Here is a 26,006-nt window from a genome sequence, read left to right on the forward strand (position 1 = left end):
AGGGGGTAGAAATTGGACCTTGTGTTTGTTTGCATTGACTAGGAAGTTTCCTATTCTGGTTTTCTTTTTTACTCATGCATATATAAAGCAAATATCTACCCTCTCCTTATAGTGTAACCCTGAAGAAGAGAAGTAATCAAAATTCAGCTGCTTTCAACCAAGGTGTGTTTTGTCTAATGATAGAAGTTAGGTTTATCTTATGCAAAACTATATCCCTGCTGAGACAGAGAAATGAATTTATTTTCTTGAATCTGGAAATATGCTATACCATGACTGACAACTATTATTTATCCTTGGGTGATGGTGTTCTTTTACATCCAAACATTTATTCACATTTATCAGAAGAATAGATCACTCCAGGAAAGATGTATAAAATGAATAGTGTCTTCATCCTATATTATTAGAAAGACTGTGAACTGCATGGAGGTTGCTATGGTCTAACTTGTGCTGCTTTATTAGTATGCCACATGCAATGCTATTTAATGTTAAAAGCCAGATACAGAAAATAATTCAAGTGTTTTTAGTAGTATGATTATCTTGATTCCCAGACGCTGTTTGGAAGGTGAAAATGGGAATTTTCCTATAAAAGAATTCAAAACTGCCTCTCTGGAGAAGGGTTCAATTCTGTGGTAAGAAACAATGAAGTCTTGGATTGGAGCCAAGAGAATTCCTTTTGTCCTTGGGAATAGGAGCAGTGTGGCGTTCTTACACTAAAGTGGGAGAGAACTTTGGTGAAGGCTGAGCTGGTTCGGCCATGTCAGTTTGCTGAGAGCTAGGCTGAGACATAAGCTGGGCTCTCAGCTTTCTTTTCTTATCCCTTCCATGAAAATGTTTTAAAAATATTGTGCCTTGATCTAAGGCATGCTTTGAGGAAGGAAAAACGCAGCTCCTTACCAATATTTGTATTGTGTGAATGACAGGAGCTTCGGGAAGCCACTTACGTGTGGCAGGAGGTGACCTGCAGGTTTGGGGAGCATCGGTGGTTCAAATTGAAAGCAGGTGGTGAGAGTGACAAGCAGGATGGATTTGAGGACATGTGTGCATGCTTTAGAGGCTCTCAGGAATTGTGTGGAGTAGAGAGCTTAGTAGAAGAACGGATTTCTTGAAGACGATGTAATGTGGCCTCTATGGCAGAGCATTTAACTAAAATTGAAAGTCAACAACATCTGGGACATGGTTATGGAAAAATATAAAGCTTTATTGTAATGGCCAAAAGTTCAGGAGGCTGTTTTTCATGAAAAGGGCATTCATATATAAAACTATATTGCAATCAGTTTTTCTTACTCATAAGCATCTCTTAAAATGGAGTGTGCTTTATAAACCATATGAGATTTTCATAATTATTAAGGCTCATGCAACCAAGCAATTAATTTCAACTCACTCACATTTTTAAAAATGAAAAAGCAGCTTATAAAAACAGATTATGGAAATGAAACAAAATACTTGAATAAATTGAAATGTTGGAACCCAATATTTTTCAGAACCTTAAGTATGTATTCTTCAGGTACTCAGGGGATTCTGTAGATGAACCTGATGTTAATAACAGTCTCAGTGAGACTACTTCAAGTGTTTGCTTTAGGACTTCATGAGACTATGTCTGTACAGGACTGATTTAATTAATATTCTACATCAGGGTACATAGCATTGGAAATGAAAGATTAGTGGTGGGTGTGGTGAATCACTGAAATGCTCTAGCCCTCTAAATGGCACAAGTATATGATAGGATTATTAATGGTGCTTGAAAAATGTTCATCTCTGCCTCCTTTTTTTAGTGACACTTGAAGCTACAGTGTTTTGATACATATTATTCAAACCCTTCTTTATTCATCTTGACATAGAGTTTATTATCTGCCAGTATCTAACCTAGAGGTCTTGTTGGCTAAGCGACCTCTTTGTGACTGAGTTTTTCTTGATTCAAAATGGTGCAAACACTGCTTTACCATGGTGTTAAGTAATAATGAAATAGGGTGCCCTATATATGCTATGTATTTGCTTAAACAGCAGGGAAATTATTGAGTATAAAGTTACCCATAGATCATTTCTCTTAGATCAATTAATCAAACTATGTGAAAACAAACATAAAACCAAAAACAACTTTGGCTAGTATTTTTATTACTAATTACAATTAACAGATGTGTAGAAATGCATTATATATAAGGTAAATGAATGTTTAAAAACAAAACACGGTAATAATTAATTAAGTAACTGATTTTGAGTCTACTATTTTCCAAGCATTGCGTTCAGTCTTGGGGATATAATGGTGCACAAATGGTGGTTGATCTTACAGTTTAATGGAGAATACAAACATTGAACTAGAAATTAGACCTGTAAATGTTTAAAAAGTTGAACTATAGGGCAATATGGGAACATAAAACAATAGGGTGAGCTTAATATGAGAGCTCATTTAAGGCCTCCTCTGGCAAAAATGTAGCATATTTGAGGCAGAGAAAACATCATGAATAAACGTCCTAAAATGAGAGGGGTTGGGCAGGGAGTAATTTCAAGAAATTGAAATAAAAACAGAATATTTACACTTATTGAAATATGGCATGACCATATAATAATATATGCTGCTGTTTCTATCAATACAACATAATATATTTATAAGATAACTATATAGAAAAAGACAGGATTTATAAATGCATAACCTTATATATGAGGATAGGATTATTATGGCCTTTTGTCTTGCTTATTCGTAGGAAGATATCAAAAGATTTTTAAATGGTGAGTGACAGGCTCCAGTTCATATTTCAAAATATCTTTCTGGTATAATGTAAAAAGGAGATTGGAAAAGAGTAAGAGAAGTGAAGACTTATTAGGAGAAATGATAGTTGCCTTGACTAATATGGGGGAACAGGAAAGGAGACAAATGGAACATTTTGGGAAGTTATTGGCAGAAGTAATTAAATGATAGGACTCTGGAGTTGAGGGAAGAAGGCATTTTGAGAAGGTCAAGTAGTCAATATTGGGGAGCACTGGCAAATAATATCACATTTAAATGCATCTATCTGTAGTAAAAGCACACTAATTGGGACTAATTATTGGATGTCTAGCTTGAATGAATAGCTGAAAACTGTTTTTTTTTTCCATATTACCCAAAATTTTAAGCTCTGTTTTGGAAACACTTGACTCCAAACATCTGATCAATTGTCATACCTACGAAATATCTATTGTCTTTCTGCTCTCAGAGTACTTCAGTATTTCCACTCTAGTCCAGTGCCTTACTATGATCTTCTAAGAACTCATCCAGCTTATTTGAGTCTCATCACCTGCTTTAATGCATCCAATGTACTAATGGATTAGTCTTTCTAATTTATAATTCCAATTTTACTGTCATCCTCCTTATAAATATTCAATGGCTCATTTTCTGCTGAATTTATGAAAAATTTCTATGTGACAGGGTTAAGAGGATACATAATATATTACAAAGTTTAATCTCCCTCTTCCACCACATTCTAAGGAAAATGACTTTTACTTACTTGATGTCAATCAGGGACTGGTTTTCTTTCAGTTTATATAATAATGGTTATGAGTAGGGAAAAATGTAAAGAAGCAAGAAATGTTAATTTGTATAAATAAACATCAAATAAGAGAAGGCAGGACAGTTGATGTGTATATGTTTGCTTTAGAGAGAATGATTTGGGGAGTTGACAAAAAAAGAAAGAAAGAAAGATATTTGATGGATACTATGGTGTATGTATAAGTGAAAAATGAGAAAAAGAAGGGGAGGGAATAATTTTAAGAAGTTTTCAATCAGATCCATTTTGATGTTCTTCAAGAGAATTCAGGAAATATTTGAGTTGGATTTTTAATTATGTACCTGTATATATGTTCATCTATAAATATAGTTGATATCTCCTCTTCTAGTTTAAACCCTCACTTTTCCCCCAAAACCATACGATACAGCCAACTGAGAATTTCTGGTCATCTGGTATGTCCAACATTTTCTCATCTTGATGTATTTGCCCTTATTTTTATTTTAGTATTTTTTTAAATTGCAGTTAGTTAACATAGAGTGTAATATTAGTTTTCAGGTGTACAATATAGTTATTCAGCATTTCTGTACAATTCCCAGGGCTCATCACAAGTGCCCTTCTTAATCCCCATCACCTGTTTAACCCATCTCTCCACTCACCTCCCTTCTGGTAACCTTCAGTTTGTTGTCTATAGTTAAGAGTCTATTTCTTGGTTTGCCTCTCTCTCTCTCTTTTTCCCTTTGCTCATGTGTTTTGTTTCTTAAATTCTACATATGAGTGAAATCATGTGGTATTTGTCTTTCTCTGACTGACTTATTTTGCTTAGCATAATATTCTCTAGCTCTATCCATGTTGTTGCAAATGGCAAGATTTCATTCTTTTTTGTGGCTGAGTAATATTCCATTATATATATATATATATATATTCTCTATATATGAATTCATATATACATATATATGTATATATATATATATATATATATATATATATACACACATACACATACATAACACATATATATAATCTCCATTAATCAGTCAATGGATGCTTGGGCTAGTTCCATAATTTGATTTGCATAGATAATGCTGCTATAAACATTGGGTGTGTGTAGCTCTTTGAATTAGTATGTTTGTATTCCTTGGTTAAATACCTAGTAGTGCAATTTCTGGATCATAGGGTAGTTTTCTACTTTTAATTTTTTGAGGAACCTCTATACTGTTCCAGAATAGCTACATCAGTTTGCATTTCCACAACAGTGCAAGAGGGTTCTCCTTTCTCCACATCCTCATCAACACCTATTGTTTCTTGGGTTGTTGATTTTAACCTTTCTGACAGAAAACAAAGGCAAAAATAAACTATTAGGTCTTCATCAAAATAAAAGGTTTCTGCATAGTGAAAGAAATAATCAATTCAACTAAAAGGCAATAGATGGCATGGGAGAAGATATTTGCAAATGACTCTTGTTTTTCATCTCTGGAACATCCCAACATTCCTGAAGAATTCCTACTTTGCTTTCAGCAATATCAGATGGCACTGTCTCTATAAAGATTACTTTAACCACACAATTAGATCTTATCTCTTAGCACATTGAACTTGAATTTATTTTTCTTGTGGACTTGACATAACTCTGGATTGTATTATAGCCATGTGTGTTTGTGTGTGTGTGTCTGTGTGTGTCTGTGTATTTGTGTGTGTGTGTGGTCTTAATTTCCCCTAATATAGTAAGAACATTAAGAAAAGAGACTATTTCTTTTTTTTCTTTAATGTTTATTTATTGTTGAGAGAGACAGAGAGAGACAGAATGCGAGCTGGGGAGGGGCAGAGAGAGAAGGAGACACAGAATCTGAAGCAGGTTCCAGGCTCTGAACTGTTAGCACAGAGCCCATCAATGACATTTACTAAACAATTTAGAAGGTATTATTAATTCAATTCTAAATTTTTATTCCATGTATTTGGATTTATTGGTAAAGTGTCTCATATTCTCACCTTAACATTGAACTTCTATCATTTGAACTCTTATTTTTCATTTCTAATATTTTGCTCTAATATAACAAAGTTCACTTAAATTTTCTTATGTTTACTGTCAGTTTTTTTAATTTTTAGAGAATGTCTTTCCTTTTCAGAGCTGGCAATCCATGTCCTAACATTTAATTCAATATTTCAGTCAGAAAATAACTTTTTATGAATTTTTCCTGGATTCACTCCCTATTGTGCTCACATGACATCTTTCAATTTTATAGTTGATTGTTCTCTACTGACTGGCAAATTGAATTGTAGCTATTCTTAGATATATTTGTTTTTTTTTAATATTGTATAAATTACTTTTAATCTCTTAGAGGGCAAGAATCTTGTCTTCTGAATTTTTTAAAAACCATTATTTCTTGGTAGTTATAATTCCTTTTGGATAAGAATTTCTACTCAAAAATATATGTTAATCAATTAATCTTAATTTTATGTAAATTAAACATTAAAATAACTAAAACCATAAAATGAGAAATGCAGTTTTCCTTATAAAAGGAGGTACAGATTAATTCAAGGGGAAACAAGTACTATTACTGCATCATTTCAATTATTCATTCATCCATTCATTTATTCAATCAACAAATATTTTCTCTTGAGTTCTAGGTTCCAAGCACTGTTCCAGGCACTGTTCTAACAACTTGAATATCATTATTGAGCAAAACAAACTAAGATCCCTGCCCTCATGAAGCTCTGTATAGAGCCTGTGAGAAAAACAGATGATGAAATGTCAAAGATAATTTTAAGAAGAAAACTTGGTATAAACAAAACACCTATTAGCAAAATACACAACAAATGACTTTTTTGATGGATAATATAAAGCCCTGAATGTTTGGTGAAGAGTTACATGATCTACTTAAAAAAGTGAGATGACTGGTGTGGTCACTGTGTGTGGGGGGATCTATAAAAGGGGGGAAACAAGGAGTTTAGTGAGGAGGGTTAGGTGTCACCGCACCTTCGCTAACTTCTGAGATACCCAGAATGTCAAATTGGACAGATGCTGTGAGATTAAGTGGGAATGCAATTTTTTTTTTAATTTTTCTTTTTAACGTTTATTTATTTTTGAAACAGAGAGAAACAGAGCATGAACGGGGGAGGGGCAGAGAGAGAGGGAGACACAGAATCGGAAGCAGGCTCCAGGCTCTGAGCCATCAGCCCAGAGCCCGACGCAGGGCTCGAACTCACGGATCGCGAGATCGTGACCTGAGCTGAAGTCGGACGCTTAACTGACTGCGCCACCCAGGCGCCCCTCAATTTTTAACTTTTATATGGAGTGCTTAGATTATTTACTTATATCTATATTGTCATTTATTTTCTATTTGACACATCTATACTTTGTTCCTTTTTTTCCTGACTTAAAAATTATTAGTATCATTTTTTAAATGTTTATTTTGAGAGAGAGAGAGAGGGCCAGCAGGGGAGGTGCTGAAAGAAAGGAGGACCAAGGATCCAAAGCAGGTCCCCACTGACAGCAGTGAGCCCAATGTGCCGCTTGAATCTATTAACCGTGAGATCATGACCTCAGCTGAAGTCGGTTGCTCAACCAACTGAGCCACCCAGGTGCCCTCACCCCCCAATTTATTAGGTTTTATAATTCAATTTTATCTCCTTTATTAGCTCATGATTAAACTTCATCTGTTTATCTATCACTGATGGAGGCCAGTGGTTCTTAACATCTGTGAACATTTGGCAATAGCTGGAGACCTTTCTGGCTATTACAACTGGGGGATGTTACAGGCATCTACACTGCAGGTGCTAGGGACCCTACTAAATATCCTACAGTACAAGGGCATGCCTCCACTACAAAAAAAATGTCAATAGTGCCAAAGTTGCAAAAGTGTGCTCTAATGTCTACAGTATAAGAACTTGAATTCATAAGAGTCTACTTTCAAATATTAGTCTAACATTAAAAAAAAAAAGCATAATGATGACATTTTCTCAGCATTCCTGCTCCTCCCCTAGAGGCAAGCAGCCAACTCTCCCTACCTAAGGATACTCTCTCAGCCCCTGCCCTTCTTCCCCATTGCAATGAATTCTGCCTGTTATCTGTGAAGGATCTTGAGCATCTTTAGGTATCCTGCCTCCCTCCCACTGGCTGATGGCTTTTGCCTGTGTTAATATAAGCCTGGTCCGGTGGCAGCTGAGCTTGCAAGGTGTCATGGCAAGTCCTGGGAAATGGAAGGTTTTCTGTTCCTTCCCCAACGGCAGATGGATCTTGTGTTGTAGGAGACAAGGTTCCATAATGCAGGCAGATTTTGTGCCTACCGGTTAGGGGCAGCTGACCCCCGACATACTCATGTGGTCCTGAAGCACGAATGATGTCTCCAGGTGTTACTGCTCTACTCTCAAACTTAGGCCGACTCTTGTTCAGGTGGCATTCACAGGTCTTCTGCCTTGTCCCAATTTTCTGTGAGAACCTCATGGAAGCTCGTGGAAAAAACACAGTGAGTGGATGAAAAATCTTCTTGTATCTGAGGTTCCCAAGTATTCTAAGTTGTTATACCAGCTCACACTGAGTCTTTAACATTTATTAAATTTTAGTTGTTTTCTTCTCGCCTGCTTTTTGAAGGCTGCCTGCCTTCTTCCTCTCTTGCTTCCTTGTCCTAATGAAACTGTGCCTTCTACTTCTCAAAAGGTCTTGTTACATTCTGGAACACAGTTTATCCAGTTTCCTTGTAACTTCAGCTCTGTAAAGGGCTTTGAAAATTATGATTTGGTGATTTGTTAAGCTTTTCTCATTTCTAGAGCTTTAGGTTCTCACTCAGCACCAAGTAATGTGGCCTTGAAATATATAAAGCAAACAGGACATAAGGTAGGACGGTCTGCTTAGTCAATAACAACAATCTATGATGAAGTGGCTGCATGCTCTTGGCTGATTGATGGTTCATTGTTTAAAGGGAAAAGTTTAAAGATCCAAGTATTTGTCACAACCCCTGCCTGCCCACAAACATGCACACTTACGTATCTCAAGTAACCCATGATAATACTTGCTATTTCTACATCTGATGAACTTCAACTTTTTGTTTTACTTCTATTCTACTCTAATTTCTACTTGATAAATTGATTTCTCCACAAAACAGTAGCTTGCAAAACATTGCCTTAGACTTTATTTCTAGAAGTGAACTGTTGCTTCAAAAATAAATACATTTATATTATCTTCCTTTTAACAAATAGTTAAGAAATGTAATAAAATTTGTTAAATTTTATTAAGAGAGATACTATCAAAAACCCCTTGGCTAACTATTTAAAATAATGACAGGAGTGAGGAAAAGAAAGAAATACATCAGAGACTGCTGAGATCAATGCTTAAAAAGAGAATACATATATGCGCAAATATATAAGCACTCAATACTAATATATATAGTATATACTGTATATAGTATCTATAATAAGGATTTGTGCATATAACAATTTAAAACAAATATAAATGTGGGGTGCCTGGGTGGCTCAGTCGGTTGAGTGTCCAACTTCAGCTCAGGTCATGATCTCGCAGTTCGTGAGTTCAAGCCCCATGTCGAGCTCTGTGCTGACAGCTCAAAGCCTGGAGCCTGCTTCAGACTCTGTGTCTCCCTCCCTCTGCCCCTTCCTCACTCACGCTCTGTCTCTCAAAAATGAATAAACATTAAAAAAATTAAAACAAATATAAATGTGATATATGAATAGTAAACTTTTCTCTCTTCTTTCCCTGTCTCACTCACCAAGTTAATTACTTTAATGACTTTAATGGTTTCTTGTATATCCTTCTTAAAATTTTATCTGCAAGCTTAATGCTCCTGGGTGGCTCAGTTGGTTAGCGTCCAACTCTAGATATCAGCTCGGGTCATAATCTCATGGTTTGTGAGTTCGAGCTCTGCATTGGGCTTTATGCCCAATCCCCCTGCTTGGGATTCTCTCTCTCACTCTCTCTCTCTTTCTCTCTCTCTGCTCTTCCCCACCTTGCCCTCTCTCCCTCTCTCTCTAAGTAAATAAATAAACTTCACTTTTTTTATATGCAACTCAAGAAAAAACACATGCACCTTTTCTGCAGCTAGTATCAAAAACTCACTTTATTCTACGCTATTTTATAACATAATTTTCCCCCAGTCCATCCATCTTAGAGATATTAAGCACTTGCTTAATTCATATTTTAAACTTCTTCCTAATGAGCAAGTTTTCTATAAATCATGCCATCATTTTTAAATCTATGGGTATTTAGTTTTTATTTTTCAGCTTTCACTATTACATACAATGCTACAATCAATAGTCTATGTTGTGTACATTAGTCCATAATTTTTGTTTCAGTCTTTCCATCAGATAAATATCTAATAATGGAGTTCCTAGATAAAAAAATATGTATGTTAAATTTTGAATCAGATATATCACCTTTCCAAAAGTTGTTCCAGTTTATTCTGAGAATGCCTCATTACTCAGGTGTTCATCATATTCTAGCATTGTACTACCCTTTCTTTGCTGGCATGAATCACTCTTGTTTGGATTTGTTATTCTTTTAATGCATAACTTGTTTCTATTTGATAATATCTTGTGGGTGTGTGTACGTATGATTTTTCTATTAATTTTTAATTGGAGACTGAGTTGTGCCATTAATTTTTTTCACATTTTGATATCAATGTGGGAAAATTAAAAAACTTAGAGCAAATCTCAAAAATTTAATTATTTTCTATGCTGTTTTTAGATCTATATTAGAATGTGAAGACCACCCAAAAAACTTAGTGGCTTTAAAACAATAATTTTTTTTATCTTCAATAATTCTGTGGATTGACTGGTATCAACAGGATGTTTTATATACTAGTCTTTTTAGAGATTATCAGTATTGTTGAGAGCAATTAAAAATTGTTCAAAAGAAATAATTATGGGCTTTTAAGCTATAAGTAGAGAATATGAAAATGGTATAAGAAGGGAAATTAATGAATATGAGCACTTTTGATTCAAAACCTGATGATTAAATAAATATTTCAAAATAATATTTCCACAAGTAATTGATTTTTGCCTATGTTAATAACAGTCATTGAATCTGCTCTTACTGATAACATATTTTGTAAAAGGTTCCCTTAGAACAGCCTGATGGCAATATCGATAAATGGTTATGTTTCTTCTGTTTCCCACCCTAAGTGCCCCAATATAATTTTGCCTTTTTAGTTATTATATATCACCTACCGTCTTTGCTCCAAAGCACCTTGTGGACAGAGCACATTCAATCAAATGTAGGCAAAGAAATGCAGCTCTGTCGACTAAGCTGATTCTTGAATTTCTCTCTAGGGCACAGCCTTAAAACACAACCTGAAACAATATTTGCTATTTAATTCATCAGCAGAAAAGTAGTTATGCTGAGATGAAACAAAGTTAGGACTGCCTAGATTAACATGACCATTCTCTATTAAAGGTGGTCAGAGGTTAGGTTATTCAATTGCTCTTTCAAATGGGGACCAATGTTGCCAAATTCATGAATTATAATCATGAATATCCATTCTGATACTGTGAATGGAATCTGTGCTGTGGCTACTGGGTAAGGAAAAGGGGGAAATCAACATTGGTATGGTGAGCTTGGTGTCTGTCTGAAGAACCAAGTTAGCAACACAAATCAGGGTCTTCAGTATTTGACTCAGCATAGATTACTTTCTGGATGTTCAGTCAGTGTTACTAATATTTTTTCAAAATTGCATTATTCTAGATTGTGATTCTTCATGTCTGTTTAAGTATGAACCCGTGGCCCAGACTTCTGTCCTCATCTCTTCCACAGTATTTACACAGCCTTGGAAGTACGTACATGGCTTAGCATTTTCCTCACTTTGGATGAGGGGGGCTGAGCAAATTTATTAGTTTCTTCTGTTTGCAAATGTTCGGCACTGAATTTAGTTGTGCAGAGGGGGTTTAATATTTTAATATTTGGTGCTAACTACTACCATTAGCACTGTTCTCTAAGTTCTTTCTGCTTTTTTCCCCCCTCTCCCATGCTATTAATAAACTTCATACCTTGCAATCAAATTATTAATTTAGTCACCACCTTAGCAGCATGCAGCTAAAAAAGAGACAGCTGGTGTTTTACATTTCAGGAAATATATCTTTAATCCTTTAAGGTGTTGATAATATTATCAATACCTGGGGATAGAAAAAGTCCTACTGTTAACTGATATCTTGCTTCTATCCCCTGTGTTTGTATTTTGCTATAGACAGGTAGCTCTACCTTATAAGATTCTTCATCCTAGACCATCTAAGCCTGCCAAAACTAGAAGCTCATGAAAATACAGTGTGATAGAAACTTCAAAGAGGGGATTATATCCTACTCCCACTGAGACACATTTTTTAAAAAGTCTGTGTATACAGTTTGCAAAATTATTTTTTTTGTAACTTGTTCTTTTTTCCCCAAGTTTTTATTTAAATTCCAGTTAGTTAACATATGGTGTAATATTAGTTTCACATATACAATTTAGTGATTCAACACTTCCTCACAACACCTGGTATTCATCACAAATGCACTCCTTAATCCCCATCACCTATTTAATGCAACCCTCCCTACCTCCCCTCTGATAACCATCAGTTTGTTCACTATAGTTAAGAGTGTATTTCTTCATTTGCCTCTTTTTTCACCCTTGTTCATTTGTTAAAATTGTTTTATTACATTGTATTTTTTTTATTTTTAAATGTTTATTTATTTTGAGAGAGAGAGAGAGCTTGATTGAGCAGGGGAGAAACAGAGAGAGAAGAGAGAGAGAATCTACCTGCACTGTCAGCGCAGAGCCCTATGTGGGGCCGAACTCATGAAAGTAACTGTGAAATGATGACCTGAGCTGAAATCAAGAGTCAGATGCTTAACTGACTGAGCCACCCAGGCGGCCCTTATTACATTTTAGATGTGTATATATATAAAGCATATATATTTATAACATATATAGAAGTATATATATGGAGATATATGTACATACATAGATGTATGAATATACAAAAACAGAGAGACAGAGCTCACACTGATAAGATGATAAAATTTCGCACTCTGCTTTCTGAGTTTCTACTGAGTATAACGGGAACCATTTAAAACCTAATGCAAGTCTATTGATTTTTTTGAATATGAGACTACATGTTTATCATCCTATTCTCTGGCTCTGGTTTCTTTCTGTTGTTTACTACTACAATTTTTCAGTTCAACTGCTAGAATGAATTAGGGAATACTAAACAGTGCCTTAACTCTTAATGGTATAAGAGAAAAATCTTGGTAAGAACTAAAAATACTTATGATGGACATCTTTAATGCCTACTTTATCCTCTTTTGGTCAATCATTTAAATATTATTTTTTTAATCTGTCTCCAAAACATTCCCCTCCGCAGGATAATTAAATTACATTATTATGCCCACTTCATTACTGTATTGTACCTATGGCAAATATCTCCTTCTAGATACCTTATTCATTTGACCTCCTTTTGATTCTGTTCAATATTACTTCCCAAGTTTTAATCCAATTTCATGCTAATTGGCTATTTCTATCAGTTGAAATGACCAAAACATGATGTAGCATACAATCTTGAAATTTAATATTTAAAATAGGGAAATACTTTTTTTTTCTTTTTAGATTCTGGAAAATCTAAAAATCTTATTAGGAAACTTTCTTTGTTTGACTAATGATGTATATGAACAGTTTGAGTCATAGGTGATGGTTCCTCTTGGAAGAAATCAATTACTGTCTCATTCACTCTTTCCCTGTGGAAATAGAAAGCATGCCAATGCAATTCCAGTTGGCACAAAACATTGCAAAACGTCTCTCTTTTCTGCCTAACATTTGAAAGCATTTAAAGTGAAAGAAGACACTAACTCTATTGTTTACATCATTTGTTCTCCTATTTCTCTCACTGGATCACAGAAACAATGCAATTACGCTGTATTAGTATGACTTAGTTATTGTTTCTGCAATGTTTAATTTACCTTCGTCATAAGAATTTTGGAAGCATTTAAATCATCTTTTGCTTTATAGCTGACTTAAAATCCAATAAGGTAACCTGAAGTAAACTTAAAAATTTTAATTTATATAAAAATTTTGAATCTCTAGCTAATGGGGCTGGAAAAGAAAGAGAAATGACAAAGTGATGTGCCTTATTCTTTAATTATTGTATCAGCCAACAACCTGTCTTTCTCAAACTTGGCCGTGGGCTGAAGTTATAATCCCCTTGAATGTGACAATCATAAATAATCTAGGGATCATGTCTTTTGGCACAAGTAACCCTAAAATGTTAGTGGGACATGAAACATTCTCTTACCTTGCATAACTATTTGATGTAGGTCCAATTCAAGTAAGCTAACCTGGCCAAAAATGTCTGTTCATTGGGAAGGAATTATGCTCTTCTCAGGCCTTGAAGCTTCCCACTAAACTCCGTGTGGTATTTCAAACCAATCCAAGAGACAGTAAAAAGCTTAATGAACTTTATATATTAGATAGATGAATGTGTAGAGGAGACTTGTAATACAGAAAGAAATACTGAAGATCAGGTAATCTGGAGAGTGGCTACATTGCTGAATAAAACTCATCCGAAATTAATGAGACTGCACTAGGCCACCAAGGTTTTGCAACTCTAGAGTTTGCAACCTCTGGAGAATAGATCAGTATTTTTAAGGTGCATTCTAAGAAACACTCATCTTAGAAGATTCTCTAGGAAAAGAAAAACTTCCACATTCCACGGTCACATATATGAGAGCATCTCTGCACATTATGACTCCTTTTTGCAGATTTATAATGTATATCAACATGTTAAAGCAGTGCTCTCTAAATGGGATGCATCTAGGGGCGCCTGGGTGGCGCAGTCGGTTAAGCGTCCGACTTCAGCCAGGTCACGATCTCGCGGTCCGTGAGTTCGAGCCCCGCGTCAGGCTCTGGGCTGATAGCTCAGAGCCTGGAGCCTGTTTCTGATTCTGTGTCTCCCTCTCTCTCTGCCCCTCCCCCGTTCATGCTCTGTCTCTCTCTGTCCCAAAAATAAATAAACGTTGAAAAAAAAAATTTAAAAAAAAAATAAATGGGATGCATCTACATCATAGGGTGCACAAGGTAATTCAGGAGGAGGTAAGAAGGAAACTTGACAACATTGAAAAATATTGAGTTTTAGGATATTTTAAATTTCTTTTTACTTTTGTACATTTTATAATGTATATAACATTAACACAATAGCATAATTATTTAATTTATATATGAATACATACACATCTATTGGGGTTATGTGGTCAAAATTAGTATTGATCAAGGGTCTGAAGAAAAAATAATTAGAGATTTCTTCATTAAAGGATCTTAGAATTTACATAGTAAAGCGATATTACTTTGAAATAATATCAACTTAGGTGACTTTAAGCATATTATTTTTAAAAAGACAATTCATAGTTGAGTAAATTTACAAAGATCTACTTGGTTTTATTCAGTGACTCATGGATTGGGAAGCATCCCATCTAGCCAATAGGAGTGAGCTTTGAGGAGTTGTACAAAATGGAAGGCTTTTATAGACAGAAATGGAGTAGGATAAGGAAGTTATTAGCAAAAGAAAAGAGGATTATTTTAGCCAAGGTTGCCTCACTTAGGGAGTAGGGCAGGAGATCTTATGCAGATTGCTTCACTAGAGCTGATCAGGAAATTCAACATTGATTGGTTTAAAATTCTATTGGGAGAGGTTGAAATTACATTTATGTTAGGTATTAAGTCTTGGTGGGGTTTAGCAAAAGTGACTCCATTTTGACCCTATTGTTTCTTTTTTACAGTATGTATGTTCCATCAATTATGATCCAGTGAAGCACACTTTGTGAATCACTGTTTTTTTCACAAGCCGGATGCTTTTATTCCAGACAGTGTGCTTCCATTTACTGTATCTGCTAACAGGGAAATGATAATGACCTGGGTTTTAGAGTGTGTTTTGCTAATTCAATTATTCCTGGAAAGTCTTGATTAGAAAAAACATAACTAAAGCAAAATTATCAAGAAGTAGGATTATTACCTTAATTGCAAGCTAATAAGTTAGCCTGCCAAACTTTAATGGATGCTGTTAAAAGACATGAGATCCCTGGATCAGAGATGAGTGAGTGTCTAACTGGTAGCCAGAGTATCAGCATTTATTTTATTTATGTATTTATGTTGTATGTATGTATGTATGAATGATTGACTCATTCATTTATTTTGCCTGTTCTCTAAGCCTCAGTTCCCACAGGGAGACAGGAGGTTGACCAGATGACAGCAGCACACATCATGAACTACTTACTGGAGGGGAAGCCCAAGGTTAGAGAACCTAGATCTTTAATAATGGGAAAAAGTATGCTTCCTCTTTGCTTTGGATAAAGACACTATCTCTGTCTTTCAAGGCTGTTCACTATACAAACATCCTTGAAAAGACTCTTGAACTAAAGGCAATCAGTGACTCTGCTTGCAAGGTATGCAGAAATATGAGAGATTCATGGAGAAATATTCCTCAATTAAGCTATGCTAATGGGTTTGGTTTCACAAGGAGTAAGCCAACACACCTGAACCTAGCCAAATGTTCTCTTTAAAACCTTGCCACACTGGATCATCTTTATTGATACACAACTAGTACAAATACACAAAACCCTATGCTTAGAATCCCATCCCCTACCATGGTTTAATGGTGTGTGATTTTCTGTGGTTGCTGTCCTGAAACTCTGAATAACATTATGTAACCTTATGTTTTGTAAGTGAAGTCCTATAAGATCATAGAGTAATTGCAATGTCCATGGAGGCGTAGTCTTGGCTTATACATAATCCTGCCTCTTGCCCACCTCTGCCTCTGGGAATGAGTTCTAGGCCATCTGCTCTCCCTGACACCCCATACCCTGCCCAGTTTCCCTACCTTAGGAAGGCTCTTGATCTTTATAGAGCAGCAATTGAGTTGTGTTATTTGGAGGAGACCCTCATTTGCTGTTTTCTTTCTCTCCATATAAGGGTCTAGGATGGACATGGTGGCAGTTAGTAGAATTTTGGTAATTCTTTAGATGAGTTAATGCTCTCACATTTTCCATTAAAACTGGAAAACTGGCATTGTACAATGTAAAACTTAATGGTTAAATTTATGCAAGTATTTTAATATTGTAATTTTTCCTTACTTAGAGTGACATTAAATGACAAAGAAAACACATTATGCCAAGTTGAGAAAGAGCAGAAAAAAGGAAAAGTTTGTATTTATTGCTTGTAGTACTTATTTTCTGCCTTTCAACAAGGTCCTCACATTTTCATTTGGCACTTAGCTTCTACAATTTAAGTGGCTAGCCCTGCTCACACAAGATATCTCTGCTTCACCTTACCCAATGCCCTTCACCTCAGAATTCACTGAATTTGAAAACTGGTGGAGGAGATACCCATACTCTGCATTCTACTCTATTATTCCCACTTTTTCACAATGGAAAAAGAGTCCCTGATTCTATCCTGGGCCAACCTACCCTCTTGTATTCTGCATCTTTACTCTTATTCTTATCATGGATGTCACACTTGCAGTTATCCTTTCTCTCACCTGAATCATGAAATCTTCAGATTTTTCACTTCTTTTTTTTTAAGAATTAAAAAAAATTTTTAATGTTTATTTTTGAGAGAGAAACAGAAACAGACCACGAGCAGGGGAGGGGTAGAGAGAGAGAGCAGGAGACACAGAATCTGAAGCAGGCTCCAGGTTCCGAGCTATCAGCACAGAGCCCAGGGTTGGGCTTGAACGCAAGAACTGTGAGATCATGACCTGAGCCAAAGTTGGACACTTAACTCACTGAGCCACCCAGGTGCCCCAGATTTTCACTTCTCTTATATGATTTTTATTAATATGCAAACATGCTTTTAGTACAATGCACTTTTAATTTGAACATACACACACAACAATAATCACATACGAAACAAAAAAATCTCTTGACTCCATAACTCTGCTTTAGCTGCCTTTCCATTTCTCTGCTCTTTTTGACAGCAAAAATTCTCAAGAACTGTGTACACTCATTGCCCCCCTGTCTTCACTACAAATCCATTCCCACTCCACTCCAGATACTGTCCATATAATTGCACTGAAATTGCTTATTAAATTACCAAGTGATCTCTTAATACCAAGTTCAAGATTCACCTATGTAGCCCCCTGTCATCCTTGGCTTTTGTGCAGCATTCAACATAGTTGACAGCTTCTTCCTTCGTGGCATTCTTGGTGTCCATGACTTCTCACTCTCCTCACTAATCATCCACCTTGTTGGCTCTTAGTCTTTTTCTGCTGATTCCTCCTCTACCAAATCTTTACATGTTGGAATGCATCCCAAAGTCAGTACTCATCTCTCAAGTCTTTATACATTCTCTTCTTCTCTTTCCTTTTCTCTCAATGTATAATCTCCAATTTGCATCTCTAGATGATATATCCAGCAAACTCATCTTAGATGTCTAACAGGCATTTCAGAAGATGAGTAAAATGCAACCCTTGACCTTCCCCAAGTATGCTGCGCTCTGTTTATTTGAGCAGAATAATTGATATCATCATCTACTCAGTTACTCAACTCCTTGATTTATCTTCCCTTTCTCTTTCCCATGCTGTTTATCAACTAGAAATGGTTTTGAACCTAAAAACCTAGTTGGAGTCGTTTTTTTTTTTTTTTTTTACCTCCATCTGCTCAAATACCACCGTAGTCTAAGCTACCAACAAATATCTCCCACTGACAAGACTCTTGACTAATCTCCTCATTTACATACTTGCCCTCTGCAAACCTGACAATGATCTGAGTGACTTTTTAAAAAATATAAATTAGACTATGTTAATATTCAACTATTGGGGCACCTGGGTGGCTCAGTCAGTTGAGCGTCCAACTTCAGTTCAGGTTATAATCTCATGGTTCATGAGTTGGAGCGCTGCATCAGGCTAGCTGCTGTCAGTGCACAGCCCGCTTCAGAGCCTCTGTCCCCTGCCTCTTTGCCCCTCCCCCATCACACTCTCACTCTCAAAAATGAATAAACACTTATTTTAAAAAAATTCAACTGTTGAGATGGTTTCACATTATATGAGACCTACCTGTGCTTTCAAGCTCTTCCTGTATTATTTTCTCTGCATATTTCAGCAGAATAACTTCCTCATTTCTCTCATAGACCACAGAATTCATTTTCTTGGGGGTGGGCACCTTAGAGGACTGGCTCATACTTGGAAAGAGTCTTTGGAGTATAGCATTCAATAGGAATTAAATAAGTAAATATGATATTTATCCATTAATCTACCCATCTTTTTCTAATATGGATTTCTTAAGTACCTACTATGTTATTATTTGAGGATAAATTTAATAGTTTTGTTTTGGAAAATACCACAAAAATCTCTTTGAAATACATACTTTTATATATAATTATCTCTGTTTTTAAAGGTACTCATGTCATTCCCTTAAACAGAAACACTTATTTGTTACTTTAATGTTGTGGTTTGGTTGTTTCCTTTAGACTATTAGTGTAATTGATTGGTAGAATCATGGTTGTGGGAAACTATATAGCTTAATGGAATTCTTGAGGACCAGGAATTAAAATCCATCCTGACTTTATGTCTCTATTATTCTTGACCCTGTGTACATCCTTATCTAGAGAATGGTGTAGATATAGAGAATAGTATAATATCTATACCAGGGATGAGCAGTTTTATGAAGCAGGTATCATGTAGCTCCATCCCACTTCGGGCAAAATGAGGCTGAATAGAAAATATGAATAGGCTAGATGCCAGAGCACTCACATTTTCATCTGCTCTTTTACATTTTGGAGATTTCATTGTATGAGAACACTTCCTCTGTGTACATTGGATGCTCTTTAGGAAACTATTCAATTCCATTAATAAGATTACCTAATTGTTTATTGATTGTCTGTTGGTTAAGAACATGAAGAGAATAGGTAGAGGACAGCAGATTTCTGGAGTGTGGGATACCTCAGAAGTTGACTGAGCCAGGCTATGTCTGACAGTGAAGCACAGGAGACAGGACTCTTTTTCTTTTTATCTGCCAAGCATACATGACTAAATCCGCTCATCTTCAAGTCTGTTTCCTCTGGGGAGCCCCTCACAGTACTGAAGTTTCAAATTCCCTTATCATAGGGCTCATTGTGCTGCACCAGCTTTTCAACAGTCTATATCTTCTATGAAGTTATAAATCCTGTGAAAATGAGAACTATAAATGCCCTGATTATGACTGTTTCCGTATTGAATTGAATTAATGAATGAATGGATGGGTGGAATTTAGTGAATGAATGAACTGAGTGTTAATGCAATAGTTCTTTATCATCTGGAAGAATAGTGTGAAGGTATAAAAAAAGCTAGGAGAGATCTCTCTTGTTTGACCTATCTTACTTCATTGAATCAGATAAAAGGGATTTTAAAAACCTAATAAAGATGTCTGTTGTATTATTTCCAACCCAAATGGCGCAGTTTTCACAATGAAAAACAACTAAGAGAAAAAGGAAAAAGAGAAGCCTCATGGTAGAATCCTGATTTTATTTCTTATTGTACAGTTATTGGTTATGGTTTATAAAATTAGGAGAATAGTACCTGACTTGAAACTTAGGTATCAAGTTGGCAAAGTTAGCAAAATATTGGCCATTCAGTTAATAATAGATGTTATCGTTATTTGTTTATACACCTTGGATGGGAATTTGCTAAAGTTTTACAACAATATGAAATACTGAGACTTTTTCATCTTCTTTTTTCCATAGCTTAATCCATGCTTAAGATAAAGCAATGACCTTTAGAACAATATATAAAACAAAGCAATGATCTTTAGAATAGTTCCAATGAATTATTAATTACCAAGTGTCAATATGTCCAGATATTCTCTTGCAGTAGAGTGATTTATTTTTCTATATCATACTAAGTTTAAGTTCTAAGGTCTTAAAGTTAGAATTTTAGTGTCAAAGGGAGTTGACATTTAACCTTTGAAAATAGAATTGAGGTAGTATTGCTTCTTCTAAAAATCACAAATGTGTTCAAGTAACTGTTCTAGAGAATGTCTGATTTTAACATTACTTGCCCTCTTGACTATATCCTTTTAATAAACATTATCTGCCATGCTCATTATATGTCTTTTTAAAATCCCATCCCATTTCTGCTATCTCCTCAATTTTCAGACAGAGATTAGGTTACATGAGGTAATCTGTTTTGAAAAAAACAGAAAGCTATTGCACTCAAACCATATGTGCATCATCCTCCACCCGTACCTCAGAATTAGGTCTTTCATGCTTACATGAAAAAATCATATATATCAATGTAAACAGCAGATTTAAAAAGAGATTAGGCTCTTGTTTTGTGAAGGATTAAATGGTTAATGTGATTTTTTAAAATGGCTTTTCAGAGGTGAATCATAGGTAAGGTAGAAATGAACAGAAGTTATTACCCTCTAAAAGTTCAGTGGTGATTTTGGTCCAGTTCCTAGTTTCCCCATGGACTTGTGCCCAGCACCAACAATCACACATAATTTGGCACTGTTGATGGGAGCCTCCCTTGAGAGGGAACATGTGAATGTTCCCTGGGGTAAGGTACTAGAAAACCATTCTAATTCAGGAATGAAGTACAGTTGAAAATATTCCTTGTAACCTTTTGATAATTTCATGATACATAGCCTTCTCAATTCAATCCAGTTAGATGAAATAAATATTTATATACCAATAACATCCAAAGTACACAGAGGTTAATAAGTGTTTTGAAGTACTATTCAGAGGATATTGACATATACAGGCTCACCTCAGCTTTTTAGTTTTGTTTTTAGGATGCTATAGCCTTCAGTTGATAATGTTTATATATATATATTATTTATATTTATATAAAATTTATATATAAATATATATTATATAAAATTCATATATATTTATATTATTTATAAATAATATATACATATATACATATATTTACACACATATATATATTTGTATGTACATATAAATCACCCTTACTGCACAATTTCTCACCATGCAGGGTAGGTTGAGTTGCAGTCAACTTTCTTCAGGGAGAATTGATCCTTACTTGGGCACTGGTGTGTTAATGATGATGTTTAAAACCTGCCAGGGTCCAGTATTCTTTAATAGACTGTACTAATTTATATTTGTCAAATTTGAACAAAGATATCTGGTAATAATTCAATAAGCACACTTATTGGGGGGTTGTTGTACGCAAGTGATGAATCACTTAATTCTATTCCTAAAACCAGTACTACACTATATGTTAACTAATTTGAATTTAAATAAGATCTTGGAAGAAAAAAAAATTAAAGAATTAACATCTTTATTTAAGAGTGGGCATCATTATTACTAAATATTCTCTGTGTGAATTTAATTTACCAGGAATACCTGACACCATCCTCATCGTCCCAACCCTTTGCCTCTTTAAATAGTTGGTAATCATTTGTCAGCCTTGAATCCATTATTGCAGCAGATTTGTGATTCGGGGGCTGGATTCACAATTCATAGCCTTTGTGTGAGTGTGCATGTATGTATGTGTGTATCTATGTAAGTTAATGTATGTGTGTGTATTTAAGTGTGTGTATGTGTTTCAGTTTTTTTGTTTTATTTTGTTTTATAATTTATTGTCAGGTTAGCTCACATACAGTGTATACTGTGTGCTCTTGGTGTCAGGACTAGATTCCCATGATTCATCACTTACATACAACACCTAGTGCTCATCCCAACAAGTGCCCTCCTCAATGCCCATTACCCATTTTCCCCTCCTCCGCAACTCCCATCAACCCTCAGTTTGTTCTCTGCATTTAAGAGTCTCTTATGGTTTGCTGCTGTATCTGTTTGAAACTATTTTCTTCCCCTTCCCTTCCCCCATGGTCTTCTGTTAAGTTTTTCAAATACCACATACGAGGGAAAACATAAGATATCTGTTTTTCTCTGACAGACTTATTTCACTTAGACTAATACCCTCCAGTTCCATCCACATTGTTGCAAATGGCAGGATTTCATTCTTTCTCATTGCCAAGTAGTATTCAATTGCATATCTTTTTTTTTTATCCTTTCATCAGTTGAGGAACATTTGGGCTTTTTCCATAATTTGGCTATTTTTGATAGAGCTGCTATAAACATTGGGGTACACGTGCCCCTATGAATTAGCACTTCTGTATCCTTTGAATAAAGTCCTAGTAGTGCTACTGCTGGTTCATAGGGTAATTCTATTTTTAATTTTTTGAGGAACCTCCACACTATTTTCCAGAGAGACCGCACCAGATTGCATTCCCACCAACAGTGCAAGAGGGTTCCTGTTTCTCCACATCCTCACCAGCATCTGTAGTTTCCTGAGTTGTTAATTTTAGCCTCTCTGACTGGTGTGAGGTGGTATCTCAGTGTGGATTTGATTTGTATTTTCCTGATGATGAGATATTGAGCATCTTTTCATGTGTCTGTTAGCCATCTGGATATCTTCTTTGAAAAGTGTCTATTCGTGTCTTCCACCCATTACTTCACTGGATTATTTGCTTTATTTGTATTATTTGTTTTGTAAATTCTTCATAGATTTTGGATACTAACCCTATATCCAATATGTCATTTGCAAATGTCTTGTCCCATTCGGTCAGTTGCCTTTTAGTTTCTTTTGCTCTGCAGAAGTTTGTTTTTTTTTTTTTTTTTTTTTTTTTATCTGGAGGAGGTCCCAATAGTTCAGTTTTGCTTTTATTTCCCTTGCCTTCAGAGACATGTTGAGTAAGAAGTTGCTGTGACTGAGGTCAAAGAGGTTATTACCTGTTTTCTCCTCTAGGATTTTGATGCTTTCCTGTCTCACATTTAGGTCTTTCATCCATTTTGAATTTATTTTTGTGTATGGTGTAAGAAAGTGGTCCAGTTTCAGTCTTCTGCATGTTGCTGCCCAGTTCTCCCATCACCATTTGCTAAAGAGACTGTTTTTTTTCATAGGATATTCTTTCCTGCTTTGTCAAAGATTAGTTGGACATACATTGCTGGGTCCAATTCTGGGTTCTCTATTCTATTCCAATTATCTGTGTGTCTATTTTTGTTCCAATATCATACTGTCTTGATGATCACAGCTTTGTAGTACAGCCTAAAATCCAGGATTGTGATGCCTTCCACCTTGGTTTCTTTTTCAACATTACTTTGGCTTTTGGGGTCTTTTGTGGTTCTATAGAAATTTTGAGACTGTTTCTTCTAGCTCTGAGAAGAATGCCAGTGCAATTTTAATTAGGATTTCTTTGAATGTGCAGATTGCATTGGGCAGTATCGACATTTTAACACTATTTGTTCTTCCAGTCCACGAGCATTGAATATTTTCCCATTTCTTTGTGTCTTCTTCAGTTTCTTTCATAAGTTTTCTATAGTTTTCAGCATACAGATATTTTACATCTTTGGTTAGGTTTATTCCTAGGTGTTTTATGGTTCTTGGTGCAATTGTAATTGGGATTGATTCCTTGATTTCTCTTTCTGTTGTTTCATTATTGGTGTATAGAAATGCAACTGATTTCTATACATTGATTTTGTATTTTGTGGCTTTGCTGAATTCATGTATCAGTTCTAGTAGCTTTTTGGTGGAGTCTTTCAGGTTTTCCATAGAGAGTATCATGTCATCTGTGAAAAGTGGAAGTTTGGCTTCTTTGCCAATTCGGATGCCTTTTATTTCATTTTGTTGTCTGATTACTGAGGCTAGGACTTCCAACACTATGTTAAACAACAATGGTGAGAGTGGACATCCCTATCATGTTCCTGATCTCAGGGGGAAAGCTCTCAGTTTTTCCCCATTGAGGATGATATTAGTTGTGGGCTTTTCACATATGGCTTTTATGATGTTAAGGTGTGTTCCTTTTATTCCTACTTTCTTGAAGGTTTTTATTAAGAAAGGATGCTGTATTTTGTGAAATGTTTTTTCTGCATCTATTGACAGGACCATATGGTTCTTATCATTTCTTCTATTAATGTGATGTATCACATTGATTGATTTGCGAATATTGAACCAGACCTACAGCCCAGGAGTGAATCCCACTTGATCACGGTGAATAATTCTTTTAATTTACTGTTGAATTCAATTTGCTAGTATTTTGTTGAGAATTCTTGCATCCATATTCATCAGGTATATTGACCTGTAATTCTCCTTTTTAGTGGGGTCTCTGTCTAGTTTGGGAATCAAGGTAATGCTGACTTCGTGGAATGAGTCTGGAAGCTTTCCTTCCATTTATATTTTTTGGAACAGCTTGAGAAAAATATCTCAATGTCTATTTAAATGTCTGGTAGAATTCCCCTGGGAAGCCATCTGTCTCAGGATTCTTATTTGTTTGGACATTTTTGATAACTGAGTCAATTTCTTCACTGGTTATGGGTCTGTTCAAATTTTCTGTTTCTTCCCATCTGAGTTTTGGTAGTGTGTGGCTGTCTAGGAATTTGTCTATTTCTTCCAGGTTGTCCAGTTGTTGGCACATAATTTTTCATAGTATTCTCTAACAATTGTTTGTATTTCTGTGGTGTTGGTTGTGATCTGTCCTCTTTCACTCATGATTTTATCTGTTTGGGCCTTCTCTTCTTTTTGAGCAGTCTGGCTAGGGGTTTATCAGTTTTGTTTATTCTTTCAAAAAACCATCTCTTAGATTCATTGATCTGTTTTACTGTTTTTTTTATTCTATATTGCTTATTTCTGCTCTAATATTTATTATTTCTCTTCTTCTTCTGGCTTTGGGGAAGCCTTCTGGCTTCTTTGCTGCTCTAGTTCTAGTTCCCTTAGGTGTGAGGTTAGGTTCTGTATTTGGGATTTTTCTTGCTTCCTGAGACAGGCCTGGATTGCAATGTATTTTCCTCTTAGGACTGTCTTTGTTGCATCCCAAAGTGTTTGGACTGTCGTGTTTTCATTTTCATTTGTTTCCATATACTTTTAAATTTCTTCTTTAATTTCCTGGTTGACCCATCCATTCTTTAGTAGGATGTTCTTTAACCTCCATGTATTTGGAGGCTTTCCAAATTTTTTCATGTGGTTGATTTGAATTTCATAGTGTTGTGATCTAAAAATATGCATGGTGTAAACTCAATCCTTTTATATTTATTGAGGACTGTTTTGTGACCCAGTATGTGACATATTTTGGAGAATGTTCCACGTGCACTTGAGAAGAACGTGTATTCTGCTGCTTCTGGATGAAAAGTTCTGAATATATCTTTCAAGTCCATCTGGTCCAGTGTATCATTCAAGGCCATGGTTTCCTTGTTGATTTTCTGCCTAGATGATCTGTCCATTGTTGTAAGTGGAGTATTAAAGTCCCCTGCAATTACCACATTCTTACCAATAAGATTGCTTATGCTTGTGATTAATTGTTTTATATATTTGGATGCTTCTGAATTCAGTGCATAGACATTTATAATTGTTAACTCTTCTTAGCTCTTGTCCAAATATAATCCTATACTTCCACAGCCTTTCTTTCTCTTCCTTTTGTCTCTCCACAGAAGGGGATCCCTCCCCTCTGTGCCTACGTTACCCATTTTATCTTTCCCAATTCGTAATCATGCACCTATGGCCCACCAAGCTGTCCCTGTGGCCCCCTGGATATGTTTTTGTCACTCTGTAGCCCAGATTCCTGGAATTCCAAATATT

The sequence above is a fragment of the Lynx rufus genome, unplaced genomic scaffold, assembly GCF_022079265.1.
Source record: "Lynx rufus isolate CCGP_SWC_20201006 ecotype Redwood Valley unplaced genomic scaffold, mLynRuf1.p SCAF_5, whole genome shotgun sequence".
In the NCBI taxonomy this organism is placed as follows: domain Eukaryota; kingdom Metazoa; phylum Chordata; class Mammalia; order Carnivora; family Felidae; genus Lynx; species Lynx rufus.